We start from the raw sequence: 14,058 nt of genomic DNA on the forward strand, positions 1-14,058 counted from the left end.
GATAAACAAGAGTTGGTTGGAACCAATTGATGTGCACTGATTTTTTTTGTAACTCCAATTTATTAAAATGCTTCAGCTAGAGATTAACTATCTGTAGTGCAATATTTATCTTCTCTCCCCTTCCATCTGCATGGCTGCACATAGCAATTTCAAACACTTAAAAAATTTAATTGAGGAAAAACATGTTTCTTCTTCTTATTTTTTATAGTTTTACAGCTTGTGCTAACGCCTGTATTTAGAAGACACACCACAGCTACATTTTTCAGTATGTTATAGCACATGGCAGGCATAAAAGGTATGCCTCCTACAGTAATTCTAAATGTTGCTTGGCTTATTTCCCCCTAGTGTGTGCACAAGTATATGAGTTCATCCAGTGAATGGAACAGGCAGTCTTGGGGAGGTTCTATCTATCTCAGCTTCCATTTTATTTTATTTAAACATTTTATATACTGCTTAACACAGTAGTCTCTAAGAAGTGTACAGTAATATTTAAACAAGCACAATAATGGTAAAATCAGTTAAAACCATAAATAAAAGAAGTCTTTGCTCAGCACCAGAAGTTCAACAGGAATTGGGGGGTAGGGGGCATGTCTGATCTCAGCTGAAAGCTTGACAGAATTGGGCCCACAATTGAGCACATGGCTCCTGATAGAGGTGAGCTGTGCATCTAAGCCACCACTAGGCGTGACTCCTCCACACTGGACAGGGATATAAGGAATCAGATGGCCCTTAAGGTATCCTGGACCCAATTTGTTAAGGCCCTTGTAAATTAATAGAATAACCTCAAATTAGTTTCTTTGTGAATTAACACTTCTCCATGTCTAAACTGGGTATAATAGTAAGTGTACAATCTCACAGGGATTCTTGTTTTGATCACACACCAGAACCTTAACGAGCATCTATAATTTTAAATGGAAAGGATCTATGAAAGGGGATGCATGGCTATAAATGATCCCCAAAACACCCATAATCAAATATCCTGGAAGTAATTCAAAGTGGTACTAAACAAAAGTCCTTTAGTGGTGTCATAGCTGCACTAGCACAAACCCCCCCAAACTCAGCCCTCCAGATGTTTTGGGACTACAACTCCCATCTTCCTTAGCTAACAGGACCAGTGGTCAGGGATGATGGGAATTGTAGTCTCAAAACATCTGGAGGGCTTAGGTTGAGGATGCCTGCAGTAGCAGAATGGCTTGTGCAAGAGAAGGCACAGGAAGTCAGCATGGGTCTCATTACTGGTTGTATAACTGATTGTTGTAAGCTCCAATACTTCCTGTTGTGAAACCTGTTGCATGATAAACTTCCACTAGTGCAGCTGTTGGATTTCATATGGCACAGCCATTATTCTTGCTCTTATGCTAGCACAACAGCCCCTGCACTGGCGATCAGAGAACATTGAATCTGGATTCATGGCTAGTACCAGATGGTTCCAGGCTAGTGTGCAATGGGTGTTGCACAACGTAGGAACGTATGCTCCTACCTTGGGGGAAATTGCCACTCTTTTCAACATTTTGATTTCCTTTGAAGGTTCTCAAATGTTTTAACTGTTCAAGAATTCAACCTTAAAATTTGCTTTTGATTCTACATGAGACAAACATTTTGCTGCTGCATGAAGGATTCTTGAAATTTGGAGGCTTAGATTACACTAAGCACTTTTGAAAAAATAAAAGGAATAATAATATTAATAATAATATGCAAGAGTGATGACAAACGGTGATTCATTCTTTCCTGTTTGGCATCTCTGGTATCCTGCAGAACAACTTTTAGATTCACTGAAAATGACTCTGAGCTTCACTTCAGTTTGAACACCTCTGAACTTCAACCATTCCCATGTATCATCCAGACTTTGTACTCAGCACGCTGGAAAGTAGATGCAATTTTCTTTTAAGGCAAACTTAATTACATTTATGCCTTTTCAAAATGACTGCTGCCAAATTTATATCTGAACTCATCATATCAGTGGATTCGACATTCCGTATCATTCCCTGCTGCTGACTTCTGAGTATTATTTACTTGATTATAAAGCCTGGTTTGATGGGACACAATCACATTTCTGTTCTCAATTATCAGCCCAAACTGTGTTAGTCAGAGATCCCTTTGAATAAAGAAAATGACCTAATGGGTTAGTTCTCTGCCATGGAATTCAAATGTCTCTATTCAAATGTCAAACCAAACTCACTTTCGCTCCCTCCTAACCTTTTTAAGTTAGCTAAAAGTATGGAAGCAACAAGCAATTTGATTTGCAACTTAGGGGCAGTTCAAGCATTATTGAAACTGGCATTCTTATATATGCAGTGGAGCACAGGCTACATGTCTGCTGCCTATTACATATCAATTATAATGTGATTCATATATCTGCACAAGTACACATAACCCGGGCAATCCATCTTCCTTGAAGAAGAAGGAATGGGCGCTTTAGAAATTATGAACCGTATATTACAGCACCCAAATCCATGTTGTGTGTGCACCAGTAATCACTACTATCCCAACACACTTTTTTTTAACACACACACCAATCACTATAAATAGCATTTATAGGTGGTACTAGGATGACTGTGAAACCCTTGTACTATTTTGAATGCGAGTGCTACTTCAAAAATACATTATACTGTACAGAGTCAAACGAAAGCCGAACCGTTTAATTATCACTTTCTGCATTCATATTCCTTGGACACGATTCTGTTGTTTCCAGTCTTCCTTTTCTTTTCTCTCTGTTAAATATGAAATGGGAGTAATTAATTTTAGACTCCCTAGAGCCTATTGCAACAACCTTGGGAATTGGATAACAGTCTGCACGAGGCTAACCATGTTGTCAAGATAATTTTTACTGCAGCTTGATGTTTCTTGTGCTGTTCTAATAAAGACCACTCCATTTCACGCACATAAAACTATATTGACAATCAATCCTCCGCACTCTGGCTATTCCAACCATTTGCGCTCTTCCTTTAATGCCCTAGGACACCTCTGTGGAAACTTACAGCGTGGTAACGTCAGCTGCTTGCATGTATAAGAACTTTGTTGTTGTTGTTTAGTCGTTTAGTCGTGTCCGACTCTTCGTGACCCCATGGACCATAGCACGCCAGGCACTCCTGTCTTGCACTGCCTCCCGCAGTTTGGTCAAACTCATGTTCGTAGCTTCGAGAACACTGTCCAACCATCTTGTCCTCTGTCGTCCCCTTCTCCCAGTGCCCTCAATCTTTCCCAACATCAGGGTCTTTTCCAAGGATTCTTCTCTTCTCATGAGGTGGCCAAAGTATTGGAGCCTCAGCTTCACGATCTGTCCTTCCAGGGAGCACTCAGGGCTGATTTCCTTAAGAATGGATAGGTTTGATCTTCTAGCAGTCCATGGGACTCTCAAGAGTCTCCTCCAGCACCATAATTCAAAAGCATCAATTCTTCGGCGATCAGCCTTCTTTATGGTCCAGCTCTCACTTCCATACATCACTACTGGGAAAACCATAGCTTTAACTATACGGACCTTTGTCGGCAAAGTGATGTCTCTGCTTTTTAAGATGCTGTCTAGGTTTGTCATTGCTTTTCTCCCAAGAAGCAGGCGTCTTTTAATTTCGTGACTGCTGTCACCATCTGCAGTGATCAAGGAGCCCAAGAAAGTAAAATCTCTCACTGCCTCCATTTCTTCCCCTTCTATTTGCCAGGAGGTGATGGGACCAGTGGCCATGATCTTGGTTTTTTTGATGTTGAGCTTCAGACCATATTTTGCGCTCTCCGCTTTCACCCTCATTAAAAGGTTCTTTAATTCCTCCTCGCTTTCTGCCATCAAGGTTGTGTCATCTGCATATCTGAGGTTGTTGATATTTCTTCCGGCAATCTTAATTCCGGTTTGGGATTCATCTAGTCCAGCCTTTCGCATGATGAATTCTGCATATAAGTTAAATAAGCAGGGAGACAATATACAACCTTGTCGTACTCCTTTCCCAATTTTGAACCAATCAGTTGTTCCATATCCAGTTCTAACTGTAGCTTCTTGTCCCACATAGAGATTTCTCAGGAGACAGATGAGGTGATCAGGCACTCCCATTTCTTTAAGAACTTGCCATAGTTTGCTGTGGTCGACACAGTCAAAGGCTTTTGCATAGTCAATGAAGCAGAAGTAGACGTTTTTCTGGAACTCTCTAGCTTTCTCCATAATCCAGCGCATGTTTGCTATTTGGTCTCTGGTTCCTCTGCCCTTTCGAAATCCAGCTTGCACTTCTGGGAGTTCTCGGTCCACATACTGCCTAAGCCTGCCTTGTAGAATTTTAAGCATAACCTTGCTAGCGTGTGAAATGAGCGCAATTGTGCGGTAGTTGGAGCATTCTTTGGCACTGCCCTTCTTTGGAATTGGGATGTAGACTGATCTTCTCCAATCCTCTGGCCATTGCTGAGTTTTCCAAACTTGCTGGCATATTGGGTGTAGCACCTTAACAGCATCATCTTTTAAAATTTTAAATAGTTCAGCTGGAATATCATCACTTCCACTGGCCTTGTTATTAGCAATGCTTTCTAAGGCCCATTTGACTTCACTCTCCAAGATGTCTGGCTCAAGGTCAGCAACCACACTACCTGGGGTGTATGAGACCTCCATATCTTTCTGGTATAATTCCTCTGTGTATTCTTGCCACCTCTTCTTGATGTCTTCTGCTTCTGTTAGGTCCTTACCACTTTTGTCCTTGATTATGGTAATCTTTGTACGAAATGTTCCTTTCATATCTCCAATTTTCTTGAACAGATCTCTGGTTTTCCCCATTCTATTGTTTTCCTCTATTTCTTTGCATTGCTCATTTAAGAAGACCCTCTTGTCTCTCCTTGCTGTTTTTTGGAAATCTGCATTCAGTTTCCTGTATCTTTCCCTATCTCCCTTGCATTTTGCTTGCCTCCTCTCCTCCTCTATTTGTAAGGCCTCGTTGGATAGCCATTTTGCTTTCTTGCATTTCCTTTTCCTTGGGATGGTTTTCGTTGCTGCCTCCTGTATAATGTTACGAGCCTCCATCCACAGTTCTTCAGGCACTCTGTCCACCAAATCTAAATACTTAAACCTGTTCCTCACTTCCAGTGTGTATTCATAAGGGATTTGATTCAGATTGTATCTTACTGGCCCAGTGGTTTTTCCTACTTTCTTCAGTTTAAGCTGGAATTTTGCTATAAGAAGCTGATGATCTGAGTTACAGTCAGCTCCAGGTCTTGTTTTTGCTGACTGTATAGAGCTTCTCCATCTTTGGCTGCAGAGAATATAATCAATCTGATTTCGATGCTGCCCATTTGGTGATATCCATGTGTAGAGTCGTCTCTTGTGTTGTTGGAAGAGAGTGTTTGTGATGACCAGCTTGTTCTCTTGACAGAACTCTATTAGCCTTTGCCCTGCTTCATTTTGAACTCCAAGGCCAAACTTGCCAGTTGTTCCTTTTATCTCTTGATTCCCTACTTTAGCATTCCAATCCCCTGTAATGAGAAGAACATCCTTCTTTGGTGTCATTTCTAGAAGTTGTTGTAGGTCTTCATAGAATTGGTCAATTTCACTTTCTTCAGCACCGGTAGTTGGTGCATAAACTTGGATTACTGTGATGTTAAAAGGTCTGCCTTGGATTCGTATCGAGATCATTCTGTCATTTTTGAGATTGCATCCCATTACAGCTTTTGCCACTCTTTTGTTGACTATGAGGGCCACTCCATTTCTGCTACAGGATTCTTGCCCACAGTAGTAGATATGATAGTCACCCGAACTGAATTCACCCATTCCCTTCCATTTTAGTTCACTGATGCCCAGGATGTCGATATTTATTCTTGTCATCTCATTTTTGACCACATCCAGCTTACCTCCACTCATGGTTCTTACATTCCAGGTTCCTATGCAATATTTTTCTTTACAGCATCGGACTTTCCTTTCGCTTCCAGGCATATCCGCAACTGAGTGTCCTTTCGGCTTTGGCCCAGCCGCTTCATCAGCTCTGAATCTACTTGTACTTGTCCTCCGCTCTTCCTCAGTAGCATGTTGGACACCTTCCGACCTGAGGGGCTCATCTTCCAGCGTCATAACTTTTATATGCCTGTTGTCTTTGTCCATGGAGTTTTCTTGGCAGGGATACTGGAGTGGCTTGCCAGTTCCTTCTCCAGGTGGATCACGTTTAGTCAAAATTCTCCACTATGACCTGTCCATCTTGGGTGGCCCTGCATGGCATAGCTCATAGCTTCTCAGTTATTCAAGCCCCTTCGCCACGACAAGGCATTGATCCATGAAGGGGGTATAAGAACTTAGATGGCTGCAAATTTTATTGCAGCTGTTTATCAATTAAGGGAAGGGCAAATAATTATTCTTCCCCCATCCCTTTAAATTGCACAACAGAAAATACCTGGTAAATTTTCAGCCTCTGTTTTCATTGACTCCCATGTAGCACCAGATCTATTTACTCAGATTACTACCTAGGGTTGCCAGACTCAATAGTGGACAGGACTTTTGTGCCTTTAATTGCCCTGCTGTCTTTTGAGTCTGGTAACCTTAAAGAGAAACCAGCAGACCCTTTGCTTGGAAATTAAACAAAGGGTCTGCTGGTTTCTCTTTAAGGTTTCCAGACTCAAAAGAGAGCAGGGCAATTAAAGGCACAGAAGGCCTGTCCACTATTGAGTCTGGCAACCCCATTACTACCTGTTGGTAGAACCAGATTATCACCACAAAGATAGGAAGACACGTGGGAAATAGGAAGCGGAGTCAGACAATTCATCCATCTACTTTTGTATTATCTGCACTGACTGGCAGTGGCTCTCCAGAATTTCAGACTTGGGACATTCTCAGCCCTAACTGAAATGCCAAAGAATGAACCTGCATCTCACATTAATTTCTCATTCTAATCCCAGCTGCTCAGTTTGTGGAGTCCTTGAGTTTCTATTCTTCTCTAGCTGAGCTTCTAGTTAAGCACTTTCACATCAGCTGGCTAACAGCTCTAAGATGGCTAATTAACCTAATTGGCTTATCTTAATGATTTAGGACTATCTACAAAGGATCCATACAATGACCAAAACATGGAAATACACCTTAGCTTCCATTTTATCATGATGGTGATTAGAAAAAAACGAGGCTGATTTTACAAAAGTGACCTGCTTGCTAAACAGAGCTCTTTAATATCGGCTGCAAAAGGTCTGAAAACTTCCAGTTTGGAATAATAAAGTTTGCCCTTAAACACAGTTATCCAGTGGTCTTGCTGCCAGCATATATATATATATTTAATTGGAAGCAGAATGGTGATCAGAATAGACCATTGGCCTGATCCAGCAGTCCTCCTCATGCCTTCAGAGGCAGAAGTATTCTCCTGACTATCACCTGTTACCTGTAGGGCAAGTGTGGGCAACTTTGGGCCTGCCATACGTCAGACCCTCCAAGTGTCGCTATTTTCCAGGGACAGCCCCTGATTTACACAAGCCATCCTGATTTCTGATTTGATCTGGAAATGTCCCGCTTTTCCTTAGGGCGCTCCTATTTTCACCAGAGAAATGTTGGAAGGTACGGTAGGAAGTCCCTATTTTCATTGGAGGATGTTGGAGGGTATGGAGTTATCTGACCCCAGAGCTGTCTGAAACAGCCCTGTATAGGGAGTGTTTTTTAAAAAATGTTTCATTATGCTTATATATGTTGGAAGCCACCCAGAGTGGCTGAAATAACCCAGTCAGATGGGTGGGGTATAAATCATTATTAATACGGAATGGGACATCCCTATTTTCATCAAAGAAATGTTGGAGGGTATGCATAAATTGCCAAACTACAGCTCCCATGATCCCTGGCCCATTGGCTATGGTTTCTGGAGCTGATGGTATGGCAACATCATGAGAGCTAAACATTTCTCATACCTGCTGTAAGGAATGGTGCTGTTCCTGGAAGCATCTAACTGGCCACTGTTGAAAACACAATGCTGAATTAGGTCAGTCCTGGATTGAAGCAGCTGTCTTCTTATCTTTAACAAGGGTTTTTTATTCAAATGTTCATTGCTTGCTAAATATAAAAAATTAGACCATGTCACAGTAACTTTCTGGTGCATTTTATCCTTTAGATGTCCTTTGAGAAATCTTGATGTACAACCTAGTCAGTTTCAAGTGCTTTTATTCATTGAGCAAAATGGGACAAGGGTCTTCATCAACTGAAATACTGACAGGGACTAGCTTGAGAATGTGATTTTAAATGCCTGCTATTACAGTGGTACCTTGGGTTACAGACGCTTCAGGTTACAGATTCCGCTAACCCAGAAATAGTACCTCGGGTTAAGAACTTTGCTTCAGGATGAGAACAGAAATTGTGTGGCGGTGGCGTGGCGGCAGTGGGAGGCCCCATTAGCTAAAGTGGTGCTTCAGGTTAAGAACAGTTTCAGGTTAAGAACAGACCTTGGGAATGAATTAAGTTCTTAACCAGAGGTACCACTGAATTTTTTCAGAGAGACCAGGGTGTGTGTGTGTGTGGGAGTCTGTATAACATCAGCACTTCAGTAAAGTGTAAAGCAGAGTGCATTATGTAATAGCCAAGGTTGTATCTGATATTTTTTTAAAAATTTTTTTTTGCAGAGCTGCTAATTGGAAGATGAAACAAGCAGAGCAAATCGCACAGGCGGTGTTTTCCACCATGTACCATATGATTAAAAGATCACCTTTTTTGCTTCATACCCGCCATCTGACTCAGTTTTTTCCTGATGGATTCAGCATCTTCCTGAACTGTATCCAACAGAGAGAGAAAGAGATAAAGTAAAATAAAAAAAGTAGAGCTTGTTAAGTTGTGGGGGCAAAAAGCAAGCAAACAAACCAACAAACAAAATCCCTCTATCGCGAATTGTTTGTGTCACCCACAGTTCACCAAAGAGATTTTCCAGAGAACTGCACTACATAGTTTTGACCGTTGAAGTGAAAATCTTTGCGGAGCTTACATTTTCAGGAATAGTTTGTCGTTTTCCAATTGCTTTAGGATTTTCAAAGTTCACTGTTCATTTTGGCTCCTGGTTGCTTTTAAAATTTATGTTACCAGATGAAGGAGCTAATCTCTTTTGATTCAGATCCATTCACTCTGGGAGTTCAATTTAAAAAGTTAGTATGTCCTCAGAAAGAAATAGGAAAAAAAGCCCCAGCAACATGAAATTGGATTACTTTCCTTGGGGGGGAAAGGGTGACTGGCAGCCCCATCTGTAACTAGTTATGCTGATTTAGCCCTATTGATTCCAGAAGGAGAAGGGACCAAACAACTTAAATCTATGCACTTAATTGTGTTATTTCTTCCTGACCATTAGAGAGGATAAAAGAGAAGAACAAGATGAGGGAAACAAAAAGTGGCATTAAGCTATGAAATTGACACCCAAATCTTATGGATTGCCTCAGACTGCAGTTGCGGCAGAATCCTAATCACATATTGTGGCAAAACCTCCCTCTTGCTTTTCTGCCTGACCCATTTCTACCTGTGCTGGCTGGCTGAATCCTGCCTGATTCCATTTACCAAGGCTGCTCCATTTACTAACGGTGACTAGAGATCATGGGCCCATTCAGAGCATGTTATGGGAAGAATCATGGACATATATGTTTTTCTGGCCACTTGCAGGAGACAGAGGAATTGATGGTGGATGATGGTGGATGATGCCTTAGAGCAGGCATCCCCAAACTGCGGCCCTCCAGATGTTTTGGCCTACAACTCCCATGATCCCTAACTAACAGGACCAGTGGTCAGGGAAGATGGGAATTGTAGTCCAAAACATCTGGAGGGCCGAAGTTTGGGGATGCCTGCCATAGAGCTTAGATTTAAAGATTTAAAGGGTGACATGAGACAAACTGCTCAGCCATTGTTTGGCATGCTGTCAACATATTTTCTGCTACTTTTCATTATCAACTGCCTCATTGTAATGAAGTGAATTGATTTGAAACCTTCTGAGACACCTTACTGATTTTGTGATAATTAGGACATACCCAACTAAGTCATGTGCAGATCAGTCCCAGACTTATGCCTGTTGATTTCAGTGGGTCTGTTCTCTGTTGGATACATATTGTTTGTGTTCTTTTCCTTTGGATATAAATATTGTTTGTTCCCACAAGTTCACAGAGGAGGCTGGTCCATTAGGTAGTATGCTGAGAATCAGAGGTGCGTAGGATGGTGTTGTGCTCAGGTGATGCTTGCGGGCTTCTTATGGGCATCTGGTTGGTCACTGTAAGAAAAGGATGCTGGAATTAGATGGACCTCTGGCCTGATCCCATAGGTAATTCAAATGTTCATTAGGGGGAATGTCACCAGCATCAACATGCCAACTCCTACCTGCTTACCTTTTTACTTAATCTCAAGTCCAGGAGATGGAGCTACCCATAAACTCCCCCCCCCTAGAATCAGTCCTGTGCTTGAAGAACGCTGTAGGAAGGATGAGGAGGACAAAACTAGACTTAGCTTGTTCTGCTTCTTATTGGGTCTGGTTTCACCTACTCCCTGATTTCTGCCCTGCTAGTGCCAATGGGCACTAAATAATAATAATAATAATAATAATAATAATAATAATAATAATAATACATTTTTATTTATACCCCACCCTTCCCAGTCAAAACCGGGCTCAGGACGGCTCACACCAATAAAATTACAATAAAACATAAAAAGCAATTGATTAAAATACAGATTAAAATACAGTATTAAAATTTAAAATGCAGCCTGATTTTAAGTAGTCCATAAATGCAAGCCATGAGGGAGGAAAACACAGGGGTCAGACTAAGTCCAACCCAAAGGCCAGGCGGAATAGCTCTGTCTTGCAGGCCCTGCGGAAAGATGACAAATCCCGCAGGGCCCTGGTCTCCTGTGAAAGAACGTTCCACCAAGTTGGGGCCAATACTGAAAAGGCCCTGGCCCTAGTAGAGGCCAATCTAGCCACCATATGGCTTGGGATCTCCAGAATATTGTTGTCTGTGGACCTTAAGGTCCTCCGCGGGGCATACCAGGAGAGGCGGTCCCGTAGGTACGAGGGTCCCAAGCCGCATTAACCACTAATAGGCATGTACAAAACAAAATATCATCAGTTTATTACAGCAACAGACGAAGCCAAAATATAGCTGGTACAGGATGCAATAAAAAACTGGGAAGACCACACCACCATACACAACTGTCATCCTGTAGATAGAAGATGCTGCAAAGGTTTTAGTAAAACACAGCCCTTTGCAGTTCAACCATAGATTGCAGCCAAGTAGACTAATCCTATGGATGTTTATTCCGGAGTCTTAAACTTTAAAGGAGGCTTTCCCTCAATTTGCATAGATATGCAAACTTAATCAAATATAAATTCTGATTTTGAAATTCAGATGGTTTTTATTCCAGAAATTTAAGACTTATTCTGAGATCTTTTTAATGACTATTGGGTTTTACTTTCAGCTTATTTCCATTCACAGTTATTTTTATTTATATTATCCATTTTTTTTTCCTGTTAAATTTTGCATTTTGATACTTTTCTTCAGCTACCTATGCCTTAATGGTAAATGACAAGTCTGGGGCAGTCCATCATCTGGTGACCTGTTTATAATCTATCTTCCTCATTTCTTGATTTTAAAATGGCATTTTTTAAAACAAATAAAAAGCAGTCTCTTTTCTCACTGCAATGACTAATGGTGCTATGCTTAATATGATGCAATGTTTAATATTCAGAGCTAGTTTTACTGCAGTGCTTTTGGTACAGCAAACCTTTATGCTTTTATGTTTCTCTTTTTTCCTTCAGATTTATTTCATATCAAACATTTTTGTACCCAGCTTTGTTCTTTTTGGATTTCAAGAAGTGTAACATCAATAGCCAAAGCAAGAATACAATGATAAAACAAGAAATAAGATCCCTAAATTAACTTCCAACACTTTTAAAATACCCAGGATGCCTAACAACAATTAAAAAATATACAAATGTTATAACAACATACAAATATCATAAAAATACATTTAAATGACAGCAAATTTATAACCACTTTTAAAAATACAATAGCAAAAGCAATGAACTCTTCCTGTTGATCTTGACCAGTATCACCAAGTGCTTGGCAAGATTAATGTGTCTTTAAGCAGCACCAAAACTTCAGCAGTATGGAGGGTAATCCTATCTCAGTGATGGAGGTGTTCCATAAGCAGAGGGGTGCCACTGAGAAGGCCCTGCTGCCATGCCACCACCCTATGGGTCTCAACCAGGGCTGATTGATCCATGTGACAAGGTGAGGTGACCACCTCGGGGGGCAGCAGATTCAACCTCTAACAAATAGATCACCCACTACTGCTGCTGCTGCTATGGCGAAAGCAGTGGCTGGAAGTCAGATCTGCCATCTCCTTGGCTGTCTCCCCATGCCTTCCCTAGGGAGGAAATGGCAGAAGTTGCCTTCTCCTGGGCTCTGCACCTGCCCAGCATGATTCAGAGTGTGACTTCTACTGTGTTAAAATTAAAAGCAACAATCTTTTAATTCCCACTTCAGTTGTCAGGTAAGATTGATTTGACACCCACCCTCTGTTCTCTAAACAGTCGTACCGTGGAAGTCAAACAGAATCTGTTCCAGAAGTCTGTTCGACTTCCAAAATGTTTGAAAACCAAAGTGCAACTTCTGATTGGCTGCCGGAAGGTCCTGCAGCCAATCGGAAGCCGCAGAAGCCCCATCGGACGTTTGGCTTCCAAAAGAACATTCGAAAACCAGAACATTCACTTACAGGTTTCAATCTTTCTGGAGCCGATTTGTTCGGGAGCCAAGGCATTTGAGATCCAAGGTATAGATCTTCACTTACTCCTCCTTCCCTAGTGGGCGCATTTTGTAGTTTACCTCAGGTGCCAAAATGTATTGGGGCCAGCCCTGCTCCTACCTCTTGGTTTCTGTTGCCCTGTAAACCATGGCAACAGAAACACCACACTGAGCATGTGCCACTCCCCTCTGGAATTAAAGGGAAATTCCCCAGGTTTGCATATGCTCATTGACTAAGAACATTGCTCGGTAACTTGGTTCTGACCTAATGAGAAAAAAGCACAAATTATAGGTAATATTTTAAAGTGGGAAATAATGAAATTAAACGAAAAGGAAATACTGCAGGGCAAGTTGACTTATCAAGCAAAAACAGCTAAGAACAACAGAGCACTGGAAATTAATTCAGTACATGTAGGTTGGCTCCATATCATTCTGACAGGTCTCGCACCTACCAGTCCTTGAAACAAATAATAAAAATTCTTCCTCACCGCTCCCCATCTTCTCCCATATCTATATATACTTAAAAGTCGTTTTCCCAAGAGAACAATTTACTGTTTCCTTGAATTGGGCATCACAGTTGTAGACAGAAGGAATGCAATGACCCCAATAAAGGAAGTTGCCTTGCCCCCAGAAAACTGTCAAAGCTTTCTTCCTTATTGTTTTCTAGGTTAAGGAGTTAGCAAAGTGGGAAACTTACTTATTAGACAGAATCTGTCTAACTCCTTGCAAACTTTAAACAGACACACTAAGCAATGATGACAACTTTGGCCAAGATTTCTGTTTGTGTTTGTTAAGAAATGTACTGCTTTAGGAAGAATGTTCCTTCTGTGTTTGTGCTCTCTCTCTCTCTCTCCTGCTTTCTCCTTTTAAATGTACATTAAAATACACATGATTCTTGCAAATGTGATTCTTCTAAATGGTAGTGTGGGGAGAAATCAAGGTACCATAGCATAATTTAAATGTTTCCAGGATAGTTTCCTGTGGGTTTAAGTGGTTTCTGTGAAAGTTCACAGAAAATAGCAGAGCCATATATAATGATATACAGTCATACCTCGGTTTAAGTATGCTTCGGTTTGAGTACTTTCAGTTTAAGTACTCCGCGGACCCGTCTGGAACGGATTAATCCACTTTCCATTACTTTCAATGGGAAAGTTCGCTTCAGGTTAAGTACAGACTTCCGGAACCAATTGTGTCCTTAAACCGAGGTACCACTGTATTGATTTTGGAAAATTTCAGCATGGATGCATGCTACAAGTGGGACTTCTAACAAAATGTTACCAAATGGAGTGTTGAAAGCTAGTTGTGTCAGCCACTCAGCCATACCCTTTTCAAGAATGCTCCATTCCACCACCACTCCTCAAAAAACAGTCAACA

The 14,058-nt window shown here is 41.2% G+C and overlaps 1 long non-coding RNA gene across 1 annotated transcript; it reads right to left on the bottom strand.

Annotated features, from left to right (window-relative positions):
- Window positions 1–2,488: 2,488 nt before the first annotated feature.
- Window positions 2,489–10,074, bottom strand: LOC132592586 (uncharacterized). The gene is made up of 4 exons (XR_009558093.1): window positions 9,922–10,074; window positions 8,625–8,688; window positions 7,837–7,881; window positions 2,489–2,711 (listed from the first exon to the last, which is right to left on the bottom strand). It is a non-coding gene; the product is annotated as an uncharacterized LOC132592586 (long non-coding RNA).
- Between the last annotated feature and the right edge of the window lie 3,984 nt (window positions 10,075–14,058).

Source organism: Zootoca vivipara, chromosome 8 (assembly GCF_963506605.1).
Source record: "Zootoca vivipara chromosome 8, rZooViv1.1, whole genome shotgun sequence".
Classification (NCBI taxonomy): Eukaryota; Metazoa; Chordata; class Lepidosauria; order Squamata; family Lacertidae; genus Zootoca; species Zootoca vivipara.